The 19,991-nt window shown below is 47.4% G+C and overlaps 1 protein-coding gene and 1 long non-coding RNA gene across 2 annotated transcripts in view; one reads left to right on the forward strand and one right to left on the reverse strand.

Moving 5' to 3' along the window:
- LOC135904313 (monocarboxylate transporter 12-like) overlaps positions 1 to 19,991 on the reverse strand; it is a 168,368-nt gene that overhangs the window by 128,068 nt on the left and 20,309 nt on the right. The gene's annotated exons all lie outside the window — the stretch shown is intronic.
- LOC135904316 (uncharacterized) lies at positions 6,958 to 8,021 on the forward strand. The gene is made up of 3 exons (XR_010565089.1): positions 6,958 to 7,018; positions 7,579 to 7,701; positions 7,919 to 8,021. It is a non-coding gene; the product is annotated as an uncharacterized lncRNA (long non-coding RNA).

The raw sequence follows: 19,991 nt of genomic DNA on the forward strand, positions 1-19,991 counted from the left end.
CTGACAAAACGACGCCATTGTTCGCACCTGTGTTCAGGAAGTTGAAACAATAAATGACGACATAAAGCCTGGACGTAAAATTTAGGATCATAATAACTTCCAAACTACACAGATCTAATGAAAGAGTGCGCAGTAATCGGCGGCTTCTTTGGTGTTCATAAATTTCTCATATTTGGCGCGCCCCATCCTTAGGCGACAGCAGATATGTGCCACCTTATGCTCCGGTTCATATAGCACGGAATTTGCACCGATAATTTAGTGCCAGCGAGCGCACCTTTCTCGGTATTAAACAATAAATCGCGGCATAAAATCTGTATCATGTATCAATTTTTCATAATCATTTAGAAAACAGGCAGCTATCTATTAGAATGGTGCATAATATCACAGCGCTTTCAGTTTGCTATATATCATGGTCCTACCTCAATATTGAACCATTTTGTATCTGCCACAAAGTATGTGGTCATCTTTGCCCAATCCTCTAGGGTGGTTATGTGCCACTGTTACACAACAAGGAGGGAATCCTTACGTGTATTATTATGTGTCATTATTTTCAGTGAACTACACCTCTCGTCACCATTCTTTTCTCCGCAACCATCTTACAAAGTCTTCGTCATCGAGTCAAAGCTACATGGACGTCTCAATTACCCCTCTGCCCGATTTGATGCTTTTGAAGGTTTAATGCCTTCAGGTAGCGCGTATAGGTTTATTGGCCACTTGCTCATTCTCAAGTCCACGTGCCACTGACGCCGTGTGGCAGAAAGGATGTTCTATATCAGCCGTCTAGGCCGCGAATCGTGCGGCTGGCTAATACACTCCCAGGGCTAACTCTCTTAATCCTACATAAATACCCATGATTGTGGACGGGAAGACGTTGCCGCGGTAGCTCAATTTCGAAAAGCATCGCACGCGTAATGCAAATACGTGGTTTTGTATCCCAACTGCAGCTAGTTGATTTTTCGCTTAACTGCATTTTCATTTATTTGTAATTTTTATGTTTCAATTAAATAAACCAGTGCTTCCTCACATACATTCGTTGCTGTCATTGTCTGTCAGCTTAGTGTACTTACGACTTACGAAAACCGGGCCTGTGGCTGAAACTTACATGTTTCACCACTGCCGGAACAGCGTGCGCTTCCTCATGGCAAATGTACCACAGGCAATGCGTTGATACTGCCAGTGGGGTCGAAGATGTTGCAGTACGAAATAGAGCTGCTTTATTGTTGTTCCTTGCGTTGGCTGAAACAACTCTATACAGCGTCTTGCCAATTCGATAGGTAGCTAATAATAATCGCCAAAACATGCCAAGTAAAACCGATAGCTTAAAGTTTAGCTCCCAAAATGCTGTGAATAATACAGACGGAAACTTTTGTTAGATCAGTGAAAAATGCTCTAACAAATTTGCCAGCATGAATAGCTTTTTAAAGCTAATCAGTGGAAGTCAGCAAAGCTAGAACAGCAGAAAAATCTGGTCGGACGCCGAATTGATGAAAAAGAAAAATATTGAATTTAGAGAGGTATTTATTTAGTTAACTGTTTCCCGATACAGTTCTCAGCAATATTATTGAGAATAGCAATAGGGCAACATTAGAAGAGGTATGTTCTGTGGCCTTTCTTAAACAGTTGGATAACATTAGCCTCCTTTAGTTCTAATTGAAATGACTCAGTCTCAAAAATTACGTTGATAATGTGCGAAAGCGGTACAGCAATGTAGTCCGCAGTGAGAAATGTAGAGAGCAATAAATGATTTCGCCAAGGCCAGCAATAGTGACCTTTAGTTTATTCATAATGGCCATTATCTTATTAAGGCCTGTGGGAAAGAGGCATAAACACTATGAAGAATGGACGAAAGGTTGTTCAAGGGTCACGGGCAGACTGAAAGCCTGACTGTAAGAGAATGAATTGAACTCGTTTGCAATGTCAAAAGGCTGATCTAAAACACGGCCTGAAGACTGGAGCTCAGTGACGGCCCCTTAGGGCGTAGTGTTTAAAAAGGAATTGTATATTTTCCGTTCTTCTTTCGAGTTATTACCAACCCGCATTTTCTTTGCTTGATAACATTTCCTTTTGGCTGTTTTGAATAATCTATTCAATTCTGGGATTTTACGTGTCAAAAACACGATTTTGTCAAGAGGCGTTATGGTTTAATTGGTAGAACTCTCAGATAGTAGAGCACCGCAGCGAAAGGTCACACAGCTTAGGCAACACAGGCATAAGGCTTCCAACCACTCGTTGTCGTCGTCTTTCTCGAAGCCGTGCCTGCTGCTCGTTTTTCTCCAGTACAATTGCCTCCCCGCAGAAGAGGAGCCACCTCGGTGACCTACGGGCAAGATAGCACAGGTGGATCAAAGTACTGCTTGAGCCGCTTAACGTGCACAATTTCGCGCCCTCGACGGCGCTTATCGGAAGGCGGCTCAAGGGGTTCTACCAAGTAGTTCACAGAAGACGTTTGGCTGACGACATGGTAGGGACCCTGGTACTTAGACATAAGATTGAGTGAAAGTCCAGGGCTGGTAGCGGGAACCCAAAGCCAGACTAGTGAGTCAGGGGCATAGGGTGCCAGAGAGGAGGGAATATCCCGAAGGTGATTCTGTCGCTGCTGATTTGCCGAAGTAAATGTGCGGGCGAGTTTTCGGCACTATTCCGCACGTGCAGCAGCTTCGGACAAAGTAGTAGCCTCCCTTGTGTCAGGGCGATATGGAAGGATGGTATCCATTGTGCAGGAAGGCTCGCGTCCGTAAAGAAGAAAGAACGGGGAAAATGCCATAGTGTTCTGTGTGGCGGCATTATAAGCGTACGTCACGAAGGGTAGAATGCGGTCCCAATTGGTGTGGTCAGATGCAACGTACATGGATAACATGTCGCCAAGGGTGCGGTTGAAACGCTCAGTCAACCAATTAGTTTACCGGTAGTATGCCGTAGTGGTACCGGGAATTACGTGGCATTCCTTGAGTAGGGCTTCTAAAACGTCAGAGAGAACGACGCTGCCTCTGTCACTAAGCAGCTCCCGGGGGGCTCCATGGCGAAGTAGGATGTTACCCAGAAGCAACCAGGCAACAACCCTCGCAGATGCGGTTAGCAGAGGCGGAGTTTACGCGTAGCGCGTGAGATGGTCTATCGCCACTATCACCCAGTGGTTGCCACTTGAAGTACTCCGAAGGGGCCCATAAAGATAAACTCCGACCCGGTCAAAGCCCGTCCTGGACTAGTGCCCGCTGCTCGTTCTTCTCCAGTGCAATTCGATTATTAGGCACGCCGTTGTGGGGGACTCCAGATGAATGCTGACCGCCAGTGGATATTTCACGTGTCCTCAATACACGGGACACGGGCGTTTTAATGCAAAGCTTTCTTTGCCTTTTCCTTCGACTTTCCCACTGCTGCTGCTGCTGCGGCTGTCCGGCACGCCGCGAAGTGGGGTGTTTCAGAGCGTGTATATGCATGGAAGAAGCGTGGTAGAGAAGAAAAGAGACGCGACGAACTCGTTTGGACCGCACCGCGTCGAATGTGCACAATGCCTTCTGAAGCTCCCGAGTCATCGCCACATTAGCCTCTTGACAACTCTAATTATTCCTGACCCCCCGCAAGCGCTTACCTTCCTACCAACGTGCAAGTCCAGAGGCAAGCTAGATAGAATGGAAGAGAAGAGGGAAGAGTGGGGGCAGGGAATCACTAGAACCGACGCAGTCGCGAAACGAGTTATTGACCGCCTTGTCACTCTTCGTTCGCAGTTCCCATACAAATGCAGAGGGGGGGGGGGGGGGGAGTAAGGTGACGTGAGAAAGCCAAGGAAAGGCTGGAAAAGCTTAAGTTCAAGGTACGGTACGGTGCGTTTCTGCTATTTCTGAAAAATATAACCTTGCAAATATGCCTAATTAACAACTTACGCAGGGCGTGCAGAAACAGAGCCACAATAATTAAAGCGCACCGCAGGGTCTAGATGGCACAACGGAAGCAGTCTCACGTCAAATCAACGCCTCTGTGCCCGCCGCGACAGCTTTTCGGCTGCGGCATTGCTCGAGGTCGCGGATTTGACCGACGCAGCCGCATTTCAACGGGGGCGAAATAAAAAACGCTCATGCACATTGGTTTAAGGACACGTTTAAGAACACCTAGGTGCCAAAATTAATCGGGAGTGCACCACTAAGGCCTGCCTCATAATTCTATTGTGGTTTGGCCACGTACAGCTCCATAATCCAATCCAAGTTTAATTCTTTTGCCTCGATGCAATGTGCCATGTGAGGTACTGACAAGGCTCAGCCCTCTCAGAGGTTATGAAATGTGGCACACAACAGCGCCTCAAGCAAACGCCTCCCCCTGTGTATATTGTGTACTACGCAGAGAAATAGCTGTGGTGCACGCAAGATAGCTTTTAACATCAACTCGCCATACTTTGTTGGACAGAACGTCGAAGAAATTGAACATTCGCCGTCACGATCATCGCTAATTATCGTCAATCAAAGCAAACAGCACAGAAAGCTTCGCTTACATTGATTCCCACAGTGCGTGGGATCTGCATAATTTTTTGCATTGTGCCCCCATAGAAATGCGGCCGCCTCGACCTGGACTCTGTCCTGCGACCTCGTGCTTAGAAGCGCGACATTTAGTAATCTATTAATTGTGTTGGTGTAAAGAGTGTAACGTGATTTCAAGTTAATGTTATAAGCACGATGAGTAATATTTATAAAGGTTTTTGTTCGTACCTACGCACTGCAATAGGCTAATTCTTAACCACGGGTTAACGGAAACAGGAGGTTTTTTTTTCAGATTTTACAGCTTTAGAAGACTTGAGGGAAATCGTCATACGAGTGAACAAAATTGCGCATGTGCTACGCTAGCATCTGTACACGTTTAAGCACAAAACCCGTCGATGCTTAAGAAATCCATCTTAGTTCATATATCATTTTGTAAACTTTACAGCACGACTGTGCATGAAATGCATCCACAAGGAAATAAAAGGGGATAATGATCAGTGATATATTTTCTTCAAGTACACCACTGTTATCTTGTGAGAGGAAATTCGAAAGTACAAGTGCACGATCAATGAGCGTGCTGCTGTGTCCAGCAATAGATATAGTAGGAAGTGTGATTACAGATTCATAACTAAATCCTAAAGCTGGAACCGCATGGCGCGTTTTTCGCGAGCGAAAAACGCGATGGGCGGCAAACGCCCGCGTTGCCGCCGACGCGCGAGCACCCGTACCACGGAGGAAGGAAACTAAGGAGAGGCCCTGACGTCACTCTTTGTGAAGCAAAAGTGAAGCCGGAAGTTGGCGTTGCTCGTGGCGATGCTCCGCCTTTTGTGCCACCCTCCTCTCTTGTTTACATCTTTCGCGAAACCACGTGCGCCGCGCTGCGCGTGGTTTCGCGCACGGAGCGCGCTCGCTCGCTCCGCAGCAATACTAAACAATCGCGATGTCTCATTGCGTTGCCGTTGCCGAACCCATGTTAAAAGAAGTTCATAATGAACTTCGCAAATTGGGCCGTGAGGTCGAATCGGCTGCTTTTACCGGCTATTATGAAAATAAACATGCCTTAAATATAAGGCCAACCAACTGAACTCTTCTCATTAACCGCAGGTACCGGCCGCTACCCAGCTCTTGCGTGTTTTTTAAAAAAAGGTCCCCTTTATCGCTGCCTTCTACTTGCTTTTCTCTGCTTGGGCTTCCTGGGGCTCTCATACGGTCTTGCGAGCTAGACGTCTGGCGATGGGAAAAAAGATGTACGCATTCTTACTGCACCGCAAGAACGCACTGCAGAAACGTACGACACACCAACCCATTTGCGATCCATTTGGAGTTTATGAGCACAAACACATTCTCGCTTGAGGAATCGTCGTGCTTTATTGAACAAACTTCGGGTGGCCGCGCATCACTTCGACAGCGCGCCGGCGAGGAGGGAGAATGTCGTTTCTGACTCCACGTTTAGGTTCATTGACTGCGGCTTGAGGTGCCTTCTTCGCACGGTAAGTGAAGCGTCAGGGAACCAAAGTTTTGCGATAGCCGGCGCACAATGCAGAACAGTACGCGCGTGGAACCGGCCCACCTGCGACCATGAAACAGCCGTTTGCTGTGTTCGCAGGTACGCTCTGTGGAGCCTTCCTCACTCTTGCGGCGCATCCGCTGACCTTCCCTGCGCTTCGCGCGCGCACAGATAAGGTACGCCTGCGGTAGGGAGAATTATTTCCTTAATAAGTCAAAGCAGCCGCTTCTTTCCCATCTTCCCGGATGAAGAGTCGACTGGCCGGCGCACGGTGCCGAACAATACGCGCGTGGACCCGGCCTACGTGGGAGCATGGAATAGCTAGCCGTTCGACGTGTTCGCAGGTGTACGTTCTGTGGCGCCTTGTGTATTCTTGCAGCGCATCCGCTAACCTTCACTTCCCTGCGCTTCTCGCACGCACAGATGAGATAAGCTTGTGGTAGGGAGGATTCGTTCCTTAATAAGTCAAAGCAGCCGTCCCGGATGAAGAGTCGACTGGCCATGACTGCATTTTCTGCGTTTCTTTCCCAGCGAACGATGCGCGAAAGGCACCGTTTTTTCAGTTTTCGTTCCGCGCACGAGTTGTGCGGACGCTTGCCTAGGTATCCGCTCATCCAATGCCTAGTTGTTGTGTGCCAGGATGCAAGTCGCGCACGCCGACAAGTGGACCGCCCATATCTTTTCACGTGTAAGTAAATTTCCTTATGTGGTTGGTGTTTTATCGGAGGAAAAACTAGAACTTATTATACACGCATTCACATAGCGATAATAATTCTATAGTTATAGTATAACAGTAAAATATTTTATTCGCACAGTATAAGTTATCATCTAATACATATGCGCGTGATTCTTCATTATCAGGTTTCCCGGTGACACCGTTCGTCGGAAAAAGTGGATAGAGGCAATTTGGCCATCCTCCACAGTTGATCGAGAGCCTAAGAAGCAAGCCCGCATTTGTTCAACTCACTTTCGGGATCAACATATAGATCGCACGTCGCCAAGTAGAGTCCGTCTGCGGGGACATGCAGTGCCGACGCTCTTGGTGAGAACTGATGCTTCTTATGTGGCATGGCTCTTGCAATACATACACAAATGCATATAAGGAAGAGGGGGGGGGGGGGGGCTTTCTTTAAACTGGTAAACAATGCTGATACCTGTATGCGACCAGAATTTTAGTAGAGGATAAATTTTAGAAAGCAAATTTACACACAATCAACCGACTTACCGAAACAAATAAATAAATTTTCAGCAGTATACAGTGCTCACTATACAAGTTTTCCAACTTTAACACGAGTTAAAACTCTATATGTTTCTCATAACTTTTAATTATGCATATCGTACCTGCTTCTCTGGTTATTCGTGGCACCCAGTACACGAGTTGGAGTGATGGAAAAAAATTAACTGCATGCATTTTAAACTTTCTACTGAAAGCACAATTTCAGAAGTAATCTTGGCAAACCATGCCAAATAATTTTGTGAGAGCAAACAAAGGATATGTTGTTAGTAGTCCCAAAGTGGCCAAGCACATATTCAGTTACTGCTATTTGACATCCCTTCCTTGTCATGTGTAACATTATTAATATGAAGTTTGCAACCTCCCAGCTGCCTCATCCAGTTTACCAAGGTGACAGTGCATCTGATGCAACAAGCCATGTTGCACACTCGCACTCTGCATCCTCTCAACTCACGCAAGGATGTGATGAAGGCTTGATGGTGCTTGCACAGGTGAACATTTCAATTCGCTAATAATAGTCAGCAGTTGCTATTGAACAAAAAATTGTATCAGGCCATTTGGCACATATCAAAGACTGCACAACGCCTCATAGGGATGAATGCGGCTATCGCACGCTCATCCCTGTAAATTCCACGTCTCGCTTAGTCCAAGTCATGCCGCACAGTTTTACTTGAAGCGGTTATTTACTCATTGATGTCTTGCCCTCAGGTTGCCACAAGTTTTGATGAACGCTCAGCTCAGGCCAGCCTACCTACCCCTGGTTTGTCTGGCTTAGGTGCTGGTCTCTACAGTCAGACTACGTTTGAACAGGTGCACATTATTTCCTTCTGTGTTGCACTTTTCCTACACCTTTGTAGTACTTCATGTAGGCAGTTTAGGCCATACAGCTGATTACAATAAGCACTCTTGTTTTCAGGCTGCCATGGATTTGGAATATGAAACTGCAGTCCAGACCAACCTGTCTGAGCCCGGTCCATCTGGCCTAAGTACCAGTGTTCCTATTGAGCCACACCTTGCGCAGGTGAGCATCTATTCTATGTGCAATTCACCCAACACATTTATTGTGTTATAAGCATACAGTGGTTGCAATTGAAGTTTAAACGGAAATGGCTGGCATGTGCTCTTGCTACCAGGCTGCAATGGATACTGGAGACAACAGTCAAGTACAGGAGAGCCTCTATGTCACCGACCCATCCAGCCTAGCTGCTGTTCTTCAATTGGAGGTGACACCAGTGCAGGTAAACACGTCTTTTCTGTAAAAAAAGGCTATGCAAACATAGTTAGCACTTTCCATTTATTTCTGTGCTTGCATTATTCTGATGTTAAGGGGTGCATGAACTAGCCTAGCTTAAGGTATTCTAGTCACAAGACAGTGGTTTAGAGACTGAAGTTCTGTCCTCCTCCCGTTTGATCACAATCAATACAAAAATGAAAGTAGCGGAAATATGTAACAGGTTTGTGGGCCCAACTAATTTTTCATAACGCTAATACCTAATAAAATCTATATGACTGCTGAAGAAACTGATTCAAGCTAGCATTCTTGCATGAGTTCAACATTGAGTGAGTGCGGTAACTGTTCTGTCAATACACACAAACCTATAGATGAACTATTTTAAATACATAGCTGCTTTCTTTCCTACATGTTTGCTGAGTACTTCAGGAAGGCAGTAGTGTGTTACTGTGTTGTAAGGCAAACAGCTGATATACATAAGCACTCTTCTTTTCAGGCTGCCATGGATTTGGAATGTGAAACTGCAGTCCAGACCAGCCTGTCTGAGCCCGGTCCATCTGGCCTAAGTACCAGTGTTCCTATTGAGCCACAACTTGCGCAGGTGAATATCTATTCTATGTGCAATTCACCCAACACTTTTATTGTGTTATAAGCATACAGTGGTTGCAATTGAAGTTTAAACGGAAATGGCTGGCATGTGCTCTTGCTACCAGGCTGCAATGGATACTGGAGACAACAGTCAAGTACAGGAGAGCCTCTATGTCACCGACCCATCCAGCCTAGCTGCTGTTCTTCAATTTGAGGTGACACCAGTGCAGGTAAACACGTCTTTTCTGTAAAAAAAGGCTATGCTAACATAGTTAGCACTTTCCATTTAGTTCTGTGCTTGCATTATTCTGATGTTAAGGGGTGCATGAACTAGCCTAGCTTAAGGTATTCTAGTCACAAGACAGTGGTGTAGTGACTGTGAAGTTCTGTCCTCCTCCCGTTTGATCACAATCAATACAAAAATGAAAGTAGCAGAAATATGTAACAGGTTTGTGGGCCCAACTAATTTTTGATAAAGCTATTACCTAATAAAACCTATATGATTGCTATTACTCTCGAGAAACTGATTCAAGCTAGCAAGGGCATACATGCAAGCTTACAGATCTGCTTTGAAAACATGGCTGATTAGTGCTGATTGTTTGGTACTCATGTTTGGAGGGCGTTAGCCTGTTACATGCAGTCACGCACTCGTGATAGTGTGGTATGAAGTGATAGTGTGAAGACTTCGAGCTGCGCCACCGGAAATTAAACTGCTATCATACAACGCATTTATTCGCCCAGTTCTCGAATATGGTAACACAATTTGGTTTCCTTATACACAACAGCTTATTAACAAACTAGAAGGAGTGCAGCGAAAGGCAATTAGATTCATCTTTAACAAATACAAGAATAGCGATTCACCTACCCAACTGCTAAAACAAGCCGGTATTCCTACTCTGCAAAACCGTGCCAAGCTAGCAAGACTTAAATTATTGTTCCAATTAATACACAATGCATTACGAATAAATACTTCTTTGTATATATCCCTAGCTGACACCAGACTTTCCCGCCATAAGCATTCATTAACACTTAAAGAGTATGCATTTCGCACTGACTGTTTTAGATATTCGTTCTTTCCTCTTGCAATAAGAGAATGGAATAGCCTGGACCCCTTCATAACGACTAGCACATCGTTGCCGAAATTTATAACCCTTGTAGAAGAGCTGTTGTGCAATAATTAGATTATGTTAGCCGGAAATAACCCCACTCATGTCATTGTATAAAATGAAATCTGTATGAGCATTGTATTTGCCTATGTAATGTCACCCCCTTTTGCCAAATGAAATGTACCCTTGTTTTATTTCCTACCATATGTGTATATCTGCTTCGTGTCGATTGCAAATATAGTTGAAATCATGTAAACCTGTTTTTATCACTATTTGTGAGTGTATAATCTATGCCCAACCTGTAAAAATCCCGCTGGGATTGACAGTATCTGAAATAATAATAATAATAATAATAATAATAATAATAATAATAATAATAATAATATGGAGCACCCACAATATACACCTCATGATTCACTGACACTTCCCTTTTTTCATAGGATAAACTTAGCATGCAGCTTTCATATTGGTTGCAGTATGCTTCTACAAGTTAGCAACAGTAAAAAATTCTGTAGTGTAATGTTGTTTTTAAGAAACTTCAGTCCACCATCTCATGATCAATCATGTTGCTACCTTGAGGTGCATTGCTCATGCAACAACTAGTGCTGTGCATTCATTGTAACAGGGTCAGTAGTGTTATCAGTCATCATCTCACGTGTTAGTCAAATCGCATTAAGGGTACAGTAGTGTCTGCCATAATTGGCGATGCAAGTCCCAGTAAATATAAGTACTTGTGCTCATTGCAAATCATTTAACCATTAATTAATGAGGTGCTATCAACTGCTTCTGCAGAAACTACAAAGGTCATCGAATGTGGAAGCTGCTCTAACAACGCCAAAAAAGAGGAAGCTGGCAAAGGTAAGGCAGATCTACAGATGGAAAATATCTTACCAAAGCAATGTATGTGCATCCAAGTAAATGAATATGAGCAGTTCTAGTAACCGGGCATCCTTATTTTGACATTATCATTTTTTTAAAATCACCTGTGGCGAAACAGCAAAATTATACTCATTGATCTGCACGGCTTGGAAGAGGTGACAATTAATCACATAAGACATTAAAAACCATAATTGAATAATTAACAAAATTCCACTCAAGCTAATAAGTTTAGCCTACATATTGCAATATACAAACTGAAGCCGGTGATTTCACAAGGCACATCCACTTGGAATGAATTTTTAAACTTGCATACCTTTTGAAATAAGCACCGTCAAACTTGCGATGAAAATGCACTGTTCGTCTGCTTACTGTTCTTCACAATGTCTCTTTACACACTGAGGCACAAAAAAACTGCTGGAACACCAAAGCAGTTCGCCATGAAACTTGAGAATGCATATCCCAAAACTGGCGTCTTCATAATTCACTTGGAGCAGATGACTTCCGAAGGGATCGGCTACAAGTGATAAATTGCAATGTGTGCTGCACAGTAATTAGATAAAAAACTTAATTAGTTAAATATTAATTTTAATTCCTTGTACAATTATAGTCTGTCTGTGAGTAATCTAGCCCAAGATGAAGAACTGTGCTCCGTGTCATGGGCAATATAAAAAATTATGTTCATAAAAAATAAGCATTTATTGAGTTCAGTGTAATTCAACAACAGCAGACAGGGATATGTATGTAAGGGCATAATTTGATTCCAGACAATGCATACTAACTACACATGCTGTATTTATCTGCATGATGTATCAATCAATAAATGCATATAATATTAAGTGTTTTAATATCTGTGGTTTGAGCTCACAAAACTGGTTGGCTAGTCATGGTAAGATGTTCTTTGAGGAGACCATGATATGATGGCAGATGGTTGTCATGCATGTGTAAGTTTGACGCATTTTTTAGCATGAATGTGGATAGAAAGAACAGGAGGGTTGCAATGTGTGGGCTTGTTGGTAATGCACATTCAAGGGGTGTACGGTAGTGCGATTAAAAGACGGGACAAAAGAAGACACACAGGGACACACACAGCGCACACAGCGAAAGAAGACACACAGCGCTGTGTGTCCCTGTGTGTCTTCGTTTGTCCAGTCTTTTAATCGTGCTACAGTACACCACTTGAATAAAGAACAGGAATGCAGGAAAAATAAAGCCTGAAATCTGTCCTTGAGCTTAGTTACATCATTGTTAACAGCACTTTAAGTTTGCACAGGTGTTACAGCTTACTAGTTGATAAAATGGTTATAATATAATAAATTAGGCTTTCCTTGTGACACTTAGTTTTTGCATTCTAGGTCGACACCCCTGAGAAAGCTTTCTTGCGAGCTCGTGCAGCAAGACTTGCTTCACAGCAGCAACAGTCAAGAAAAGCGATCAAAAGACTGCAGCAATCAAGGCGGCGTCTTCAAAAACAGAATGCCGAACTAAAATCGGTTCTGAAGACACTAACCACACAGAACATTTTGCTCAGAGAACAGGTTTCTGTGCTCGACAGTCTTGGTGCTGCAAATCAACAGCTTTTGCAACGACAGGTAGCAAAGCAGACAGGACAACAGAAACCAAAGGAGTACTCGCCTGAGTTGAGAACATTTGCTCTCACTCTCAACTTTTATTCACCACGGGCATACAGTTATGTGAGGAAGGTATTCGACACATGCTTACCACATCCTCGTACTTTAAGGAAATGGTACGAAAGCATTGATGGGAAGGCAGGGTTTTCTAAAGAGGCTGCGACTGCTCTAAAGCTGAAGTGTTCAGAGAACAGCACCCGAGGCCATCAAACAGTGTGCAGCCTCATAGTTGATGAGATGTCAATCAGACAGCAAGTCCAATGGCAAGGGGGCCACTTTGAAGGCTACGTGGACATGGGCGCAGGAGCCGAAGGTGACTGCTTGCCACAGGCGAAAGCTGCCTTTGTTATAATGGTCGTCTGTATTAATGGGCACTGGAAGGTTCCTCTGGGTTACTTCCTTGTAGATGGAATTGTAGGTGAACAGCGAGCAAACCTAGTTAAGCAAAGCTTGCTGTCTGCACATGAGGCAGGGGCCATGGTTGTCTCAATAACTTGTGACGGTGCACCAGCAAACATAGCAATGCTTCAACAGCTTGGCTGCAATTTTACAGATATTGACAATCTGCAAACAACTTTCCAGCACCCAGCAACCAAAGAACCAGTTGCAGCCTTTTTAGATCCCTGCCATATGCTGAAGTTGGTGAGGAATGCTCTTGCTCATCACAAATACTTTATCAACCAAGATGGAAGGGTCGTATCCTGGGCATATGTGGAGAAGCTGCACAATTTGCAAGAAAAAGAGGGTGTCCATTTGGCAAACAAGTTGCGAAAGGCTCATATTGTCACGTGGTGGTGACGTTAAGAACACAGTAGCAATACTGTGGTAGACAAAACTAACTTTTATTGGGCGAACCTGTGCCCACAAAACAGGCTACACTTATAGCACAACGATAGCGGCGAACACGGTCGGCGATCGTCGAAAATCTGATCAGCGGTTCAAGCGCGTCGGCTTTTATACACAATCGTCGAATGTTCCAGACTAATCGTTGAGACCCGCGTGCCTTCCATAAAGTTCTACATCATTCGCGTCAGGCGAATAAATCAGATAACACAAGGTTCGGCGACAACAGACTGCGGATAGAAGCATCGATAACTTTCCAGAAACTTCGGATACATGCAAGCGCGTCCCGCGCTGAGCGATAAGATTTGTTAGGCGGCGAAACCTGGTCGCCCGATAAATATAGATACACGTGTCAATACCCCCCTCTTAAAAAGCATCGTCCCGATGCTACAAAGAGAGCGAAACACAAAGGGACACTTATTAAACATAAGTAACAAAACAACGAAAAGAAATAAAGTCCAAAGGTCAGTTACGCGAAGTCCCAAAGTTCGTCAACGCTGGTGGTACGGCTTGAGCCGCACAACGTGGACAATTTCAGGTCGTGAGCGGCGCCGCTGCGACAGCGAAATGCCGTCTGGCACGACCTCGTAGTCCAGTGCACCAATACGTCGGATGATCTTGTACGGTCCAAAATAGCGACGCAAAAGCTTCTCGCTCACTCCTCGTCGGCGTATAGGGGTCCAAACCCAAACACGGTCACCGGGCTGGTACTCGACAAAGCGTCGTCGGAGGTTGTAGTGTCGGCTGTCGGTCCTCTGCTGGTTCTTGATCCGCAGGCGGGCGAGCTGTCGGGCTTCTTCGGCGCGCTGGAGATAGGTAGCGACGTCGAGATTTTCCTCGTCAGTGACGTGGGGCAGCATGGCGTCGAGCGTCGTCGTCGGATTCCTGCCGTAAACCAGCTTAAACGGCGTGATCTGTGTTGTTTCTTGCACCGCCGTGTTGTAAGCGAATGTTACGTACGGCAGGACGGCATCCCACGTCTTGTGTTCGACGTCCACGTACATCGCTAGCATGTCGGCGAGGGTCTTATTCAGCCGCTCCGTAAGACCATTCGTCAGCGGGTGGTAGGCCGTTGTCCTCCTGTGCCTTGTCTGACTGTAGTTCAGAATGGCTTGGGTGAGCTCCGCTGTAAAGGCCGTTCCTCTGTCGGTGATGAGGACTTCCGGAGCACCATGTCGCAGCAGGATGTTTTCGACAAAGAATTTCGCCACTTCGGCTGCGCTACCTTTCGGCAGTGCTTTAGTTTCAGCGAAGCGGGTGAGGTAGTCCGTCGCCACGACGATCCACTTATTTCCGGTTGTTGACGTCGGAAAGGGTCCCAACAAGTCCATCCCTATCTGCTGGAATGGTCGGCAAGGAGGCTCGATGGCTGTAGTAATCCGGCTGGCCTTGTCGGCGGTGTCTTGCGTCGCTGACAGTCTCGGCATGTTCTGACATAACGGGCGACGTCGGCGGTCAGGCGCGGCCAATAATACTTTTCTTGTATCCTCGATAGTGTCCGGGAAAATCCGAGGTGTCCAGCGGTCGGATCGTCATGTAGGGCATGCAATACTTCTGTGCGAAGTCCTGACGGGACAACAAGAAGGTAATTGGCGCGGACTGGCGAGAAGTTCTTCTTCACGAGTAGACTGTCTTGAAGCGTGAAGGAAGATAATCCGCGCTTAAATGCCCTGGGGACAACGTCGGTGTGTCCTTCCAAATAATCGACGAGGCCTTTAAGTTCCGGGTCCGCTCGTTGTTGTTCGGCGAAGTCTTCCGCGCTTATTATTCCAAGGAAGGCGTCGTCATCCCCGTCATCTTGCGGCGGCGGGTCAATGGGGGCGCGAGATAGGCAATCGGCATCGGAGTGTTTTCGTCCGGACTTGTAGGTGACAGTGATGTCGTATTCTTGTAGTCTGAGGCTCCACCGCGCGAGTCGTCCTGAAGGATCCTTTATATTCGCTAGCCAACACAACGCGTGATGGTCACTGACGACTTTGAATGGCCTGCCATAAAGATAAGGGCGAAATTTAGCTGTAGCCCAAACGATGGCGAGGCATTCCTTTTCGGTCGTAGAATAGTTGCCTTCCGCTTTTGACAGCGACCGGCTAGCGTAAGCTATCACCTGTTCGACTCCGTTTCTCCTCTGTACTAGAACGGCACCGAGGCCTAGGCTACTGGCGTCAGTATGGATTTCTGTATCGGCGTACTCGTCGAAGTGCGCAAGTACCGGCGGCGACTGCATGCGTCGTTTGAGTTCTTCAAATGCGTCGGCCTGCGGTGTTTCCCACTTGAACTCGACATCACATTTGGTTAGACGTGTTAGCGGCTCCGCGATGCGTGAAAAGTCCTTGACAAAGCGCCTATAGTAGGCACACATGCCAAGGAACCTACGCACTGCCTTCTTGTTGATGGGTTGCGGGAACTGTGCGATTGCAGCCGTCTTTTGCGGGTCTGGACGGACACCAGATTTGCCGATTACGTGGCCTAGGAACAGAAGCTCATCGTAAGCGAAGCGGCATTTTTCCGGCTTCAGAGTAAGCCCTGACGACTTGATGGCTTCTAGTACTGTCGCGAGCCGCTTGAGGTGATCGTCGAAATTTCCGGCGAAGACGACGACGTCATCCAAGTAAACGAGACAGGTCTGCCACTTCAGTCCTGCTAATACTGTGTCCATGACGCGCTGGAACGTCGCAGGCGCCGAACACAGTCCGAATGGCATAACCTTGAACTCGTAGAGGCCGTCTGGCGTGATGAAGGCGGTCTTTTCGCGATCCCTTTCGTCGACCTCTATTTGCCAGTAGCCAGACTTGAGGTCCATCGATGAGAAGTATTTAGCATTGCAGAGCCGATCGAATGCGTCGTCTATCCGTGGGAGGGGGTATACGTCTTTCTTCGTGATTTTGTTCAATCGACGATAATCGACGCAGAAACGTAGGGTTCCGTCCTTTTTCTTCACTAATACAACTGGAGACGCCCACGGGCTTTTCGACGGCTGGATAATGTCGTCGCGCAGCATTTCGTCGACTTGGTGTCTTATAGCTTCGCGTTCTCGCGTCGAAACTCGGTAAGGGCTCTGGCGGAGTGGTCGAGCGCACTCTTCGGTTATTATGCGATGCTTTGCGACTGGGGTTTGTCGAATCCTCGATGACGTCGAAAAGCAGTCTTTGTATCGTCGAAGCAGAATTCTGAGCTGTTGCTTCTTAATCACGGGGAGACTTGGATTTATGTCGAAGTCTGGCTCGGGAACTACGGTCGTCGGGGTAGATGCAACAGAATCCGAGAGGACAAACGCATCGCTGGTTTCCTGAAATTCCTCGATGTATGCGATCGTCGTGCCCTTGTTGATGTGCTTGAACTCCTGGCTGAAGTTTGTGAGCAACACCTTCGTGTTTCCTCCGTGCAGTCGAGCGATCCCTCTTGCGACGCAAATTTCACGGTCGAGCAGTAGACGTTGGTCGCCTTCGATGACGCCTTCTACGTCAACGGGTGTTTCGGGGCCGACCGAAATGACAATGCTGGAGCGAGGCGGGATGCTCACTTGATCTTCGAGCACCCTCAAGGCGTGGTGACTACGAGGGCTCTTCGGCGGTATCGCTTGATCTTCCGACAGCGTTATTGACTTCGACTTCAGGTCGATGATTGCGCCGTGTTGGTTCAGGAAGTCCATGCCGAGAATGACGTCTCGTGAACACTGTTGGAGGATAACGAAGGTGGCAGGGTAAGTCCGGTCATGAACGGTAATTCTTGCCGTGCAGACTCCAGACGGCGTGATGAGGTGTCCTCCAGCGGTTCGAATTTGAGGGCCTGCCCACGTAGTCTTAACTTTCTTCAACTGGGCGGCGATGTGTCCACTCATGACGGAGTAATCAGCCCCTGTGTCGACTAAGGCAGTGACTGCGTGGCCGTCGAGAAGCACGTCGAGGTCGGTGGTTCTTTGTCTGGCGTTGCAGTTAGGTCGTGGCGTTGGATCACGGCTGCGTCGTGTTGAACTGAAGTTGGAACGTCGCGTCGTCAAGTCGTCGTTCTTCGGTGTAGTCTTGCCTTCCTGACTTCGTCGGGACGGCGGCGTGTCGTTGTTATGTCGTCGAGATCGTTTCGTCGTCGTCTTCGTCGGCGGCGGAGGATCTTCGTCAGTTCGACGAACAGCAACCGCACCTCCATCGGTTGCTGCTTTTAGTTTTCCGGATATGGGCTCGCTGACCGGCCCCGGGCTGGGCCAGTGTATGGTCGGCGCTGCGGCGACAGGTAGCGGCCTGGTGATGGCGAACGGGACGGCCGTCGAGGGCTCCACTGAGTAGCAGCGAGGTAATCGGCGATGTCACGTGGGCGCTCGCCAAGCTGTGGACGCGGTGCGTTGACGGCGAAACCTCGCAGCCCCATCTCCCGGTACGGACATCGTCGGTAGACGTGACCCGCTTCTCCGCAGTGGTAGCAGAGCGGGCGGTGGTCAGGAGCACGCCAGATGTCCGTCTTCCTCGCGTAGGTGCGCTGGGCGACGGGTGGTCGTGCTGGCGGCGGCGGCGGCGGACGACGAAACTGTGGCGTGACAGGGCCCTGGCGCGGTCGCGGAGAGGGACCTTGACGGCGTGCGACGGCGGCGTAGGTCATCGCTTGCGGCTCAGGCTGGGGCGATGCAGGGGCTACTCCAAGTTGTTGTTGGAGCTCCTCACGCACGGCGTCGGCAATCGAAGCCACTTGTGGCTGTGATGGTGGGGACAGCTTTTGTAGCTCCTCTCGTACGATTGCCCGGATGGTCTCGCGCAGGTCGTCGGTGTCCACTGATTGAACGCCGGCGTAGCTTGTTGGTTTGGTGCGTCGGTCGAATTGCCGGTTCCGCAATTCCAGCGTCTTCTCAATGTTCGTCGCCTCATGAAGGAACTCGTCGACGGTTTTCGGTGGGCTTCTTACCATTCCGGCAAAAAGCTCCTCCTTTACACCACGCATCAGTAGGCGGACTTTCTTCTCCTCTGACATTTCCGGGTCGGCGTGGCGGAACAGACGGGTCATTTCCTCAGTGAAGATCGCAATCTTCTCATTCGGCAGCTGCGCTCTGGTCTCCAGTAGAGCTTGGGCTCGCTCTTTTCGCACGACGCTTGCGAATGTCTTCAGGAAGCCGCTTCGGAAAAGTTCCCAGGTCGTTAGGGTGGCTTCTCGGTTCTCGAACCACGTCCTGGCCGCGTCTTCCAATGCGAAGAAGACATATCGCAGTTTGTCGTCGCTGTTCCAGTTGTTAAACGTAGCGACTCTCTCGTACGTCTCAAGCCAGCCTTCCGGGTCCTCGAAAGTTGAACCACGGAAAGTCGGAGGCTCCCTGGGCTGCTGTAGCACGATGGGCGATGTCGGGGCTGCCATTGGGGTGGACTTGGTGGCAACCTTTCTGGTCGTCTCAGGCAAAAGTCCGTGCTCCGGGGGCAGTCGTTGAAAACGGCGGCTTGCTCGATGGTCCGGGACTGCGTTGGTGTTGTCTTTGCGTTCCGGGCTTGGATCACGGCTTGTCGGGGGCGTCCGGTACATGGACCAAAAGCACCTCCACCAGATGTCACGTGGTGGTGACGTTAAGAACACAGTAGCAATAATGTGGTAGACAAAACTAACTTTTATTGGGCGAACCTGTGCCCACAAAACAGGCTACACTTATAGCACAACGATAGCGGCGAACACGGTCGGCGATCGTCGAAAATCTGATCAGCGGTTCAAGCGCGTCGGCTTTTATACACAATCGTCGAATGTTCCAGACTAATCGTTGAGACCCGCGTGCCTTCCATAAAGTTCTACATCATTCGCGTCAGGCGAATAAATCAGATAACACAAGGTTCGGCGACAACAGACTGCGGATAGAAGCATCGATAACTTTCCAGAAACTTCGGATACATGCAAGCGCGTCCCGCGCTGAGCGATAAGATTTGTTAGGCGGCGAAACCTGGTCGCCCGGTAAATATAGATACACGTGTCAATATTGAGTGGCAAAGGCAACCGATGAAGGTTCGCCTGGCAGCCCAAGTGATGAGCCTGTCCGTGGCGACGGCACTTGCTGAATGCAGGATCATGCACGTGGAAGGGTTTGCCAATACAGAACCAACCGAGGAATTCTTAGTCATTGTCAACAACCTCTTTGATGTGTTGAATTCCCGCAGTATGAATCAAGGAGAGTGGAAGAAGCCACTGTGCAAAGAAAATATAAATAATGTAAAAGATATGTTTAATACTGCAGTACAGTACCTTTCCGCTTTGAAAGAGCCTGTAAATAGAAGAAACTTGATAGAAACAGCGCGGAAGACTGGGTTCTTGGGATTTATTATGTGCATGAAGAGTGTGATAGCCATGTATAATTTCCTCGTTGTTCAAAAGAAAGTACTACAGTACATTCCAGTGCACAAGATTTGCCAGGACCATTTGGAATTACTTTTTGGTTTAATTAGAGCACACGGCGGTCACAACGACAACCCCACATCACAGCAGTTTCAGGCAGCATTCAAGAAAGTGATAGTCCAAAATGAACTTTCTGATGTCTCGGGAAATTGTCA

Source organism: Dermacentor albipictus, chromosome 2 (genome assembly GCF_038994185.2).
Source record: "Dermacentor albipictus isolate Rhodes 1998 colony chromosome 2, USDA_Dalb.pri_finalv2, whole genome shotgun sequence".
Classification (NCBI taxonomy): domain Eukaryota; kingdom Metazoa; phylum Arthropoda; class Arachnida; order Ixodida; family Ixodidae; genus Dermacentor; species Dermacentor albipictus.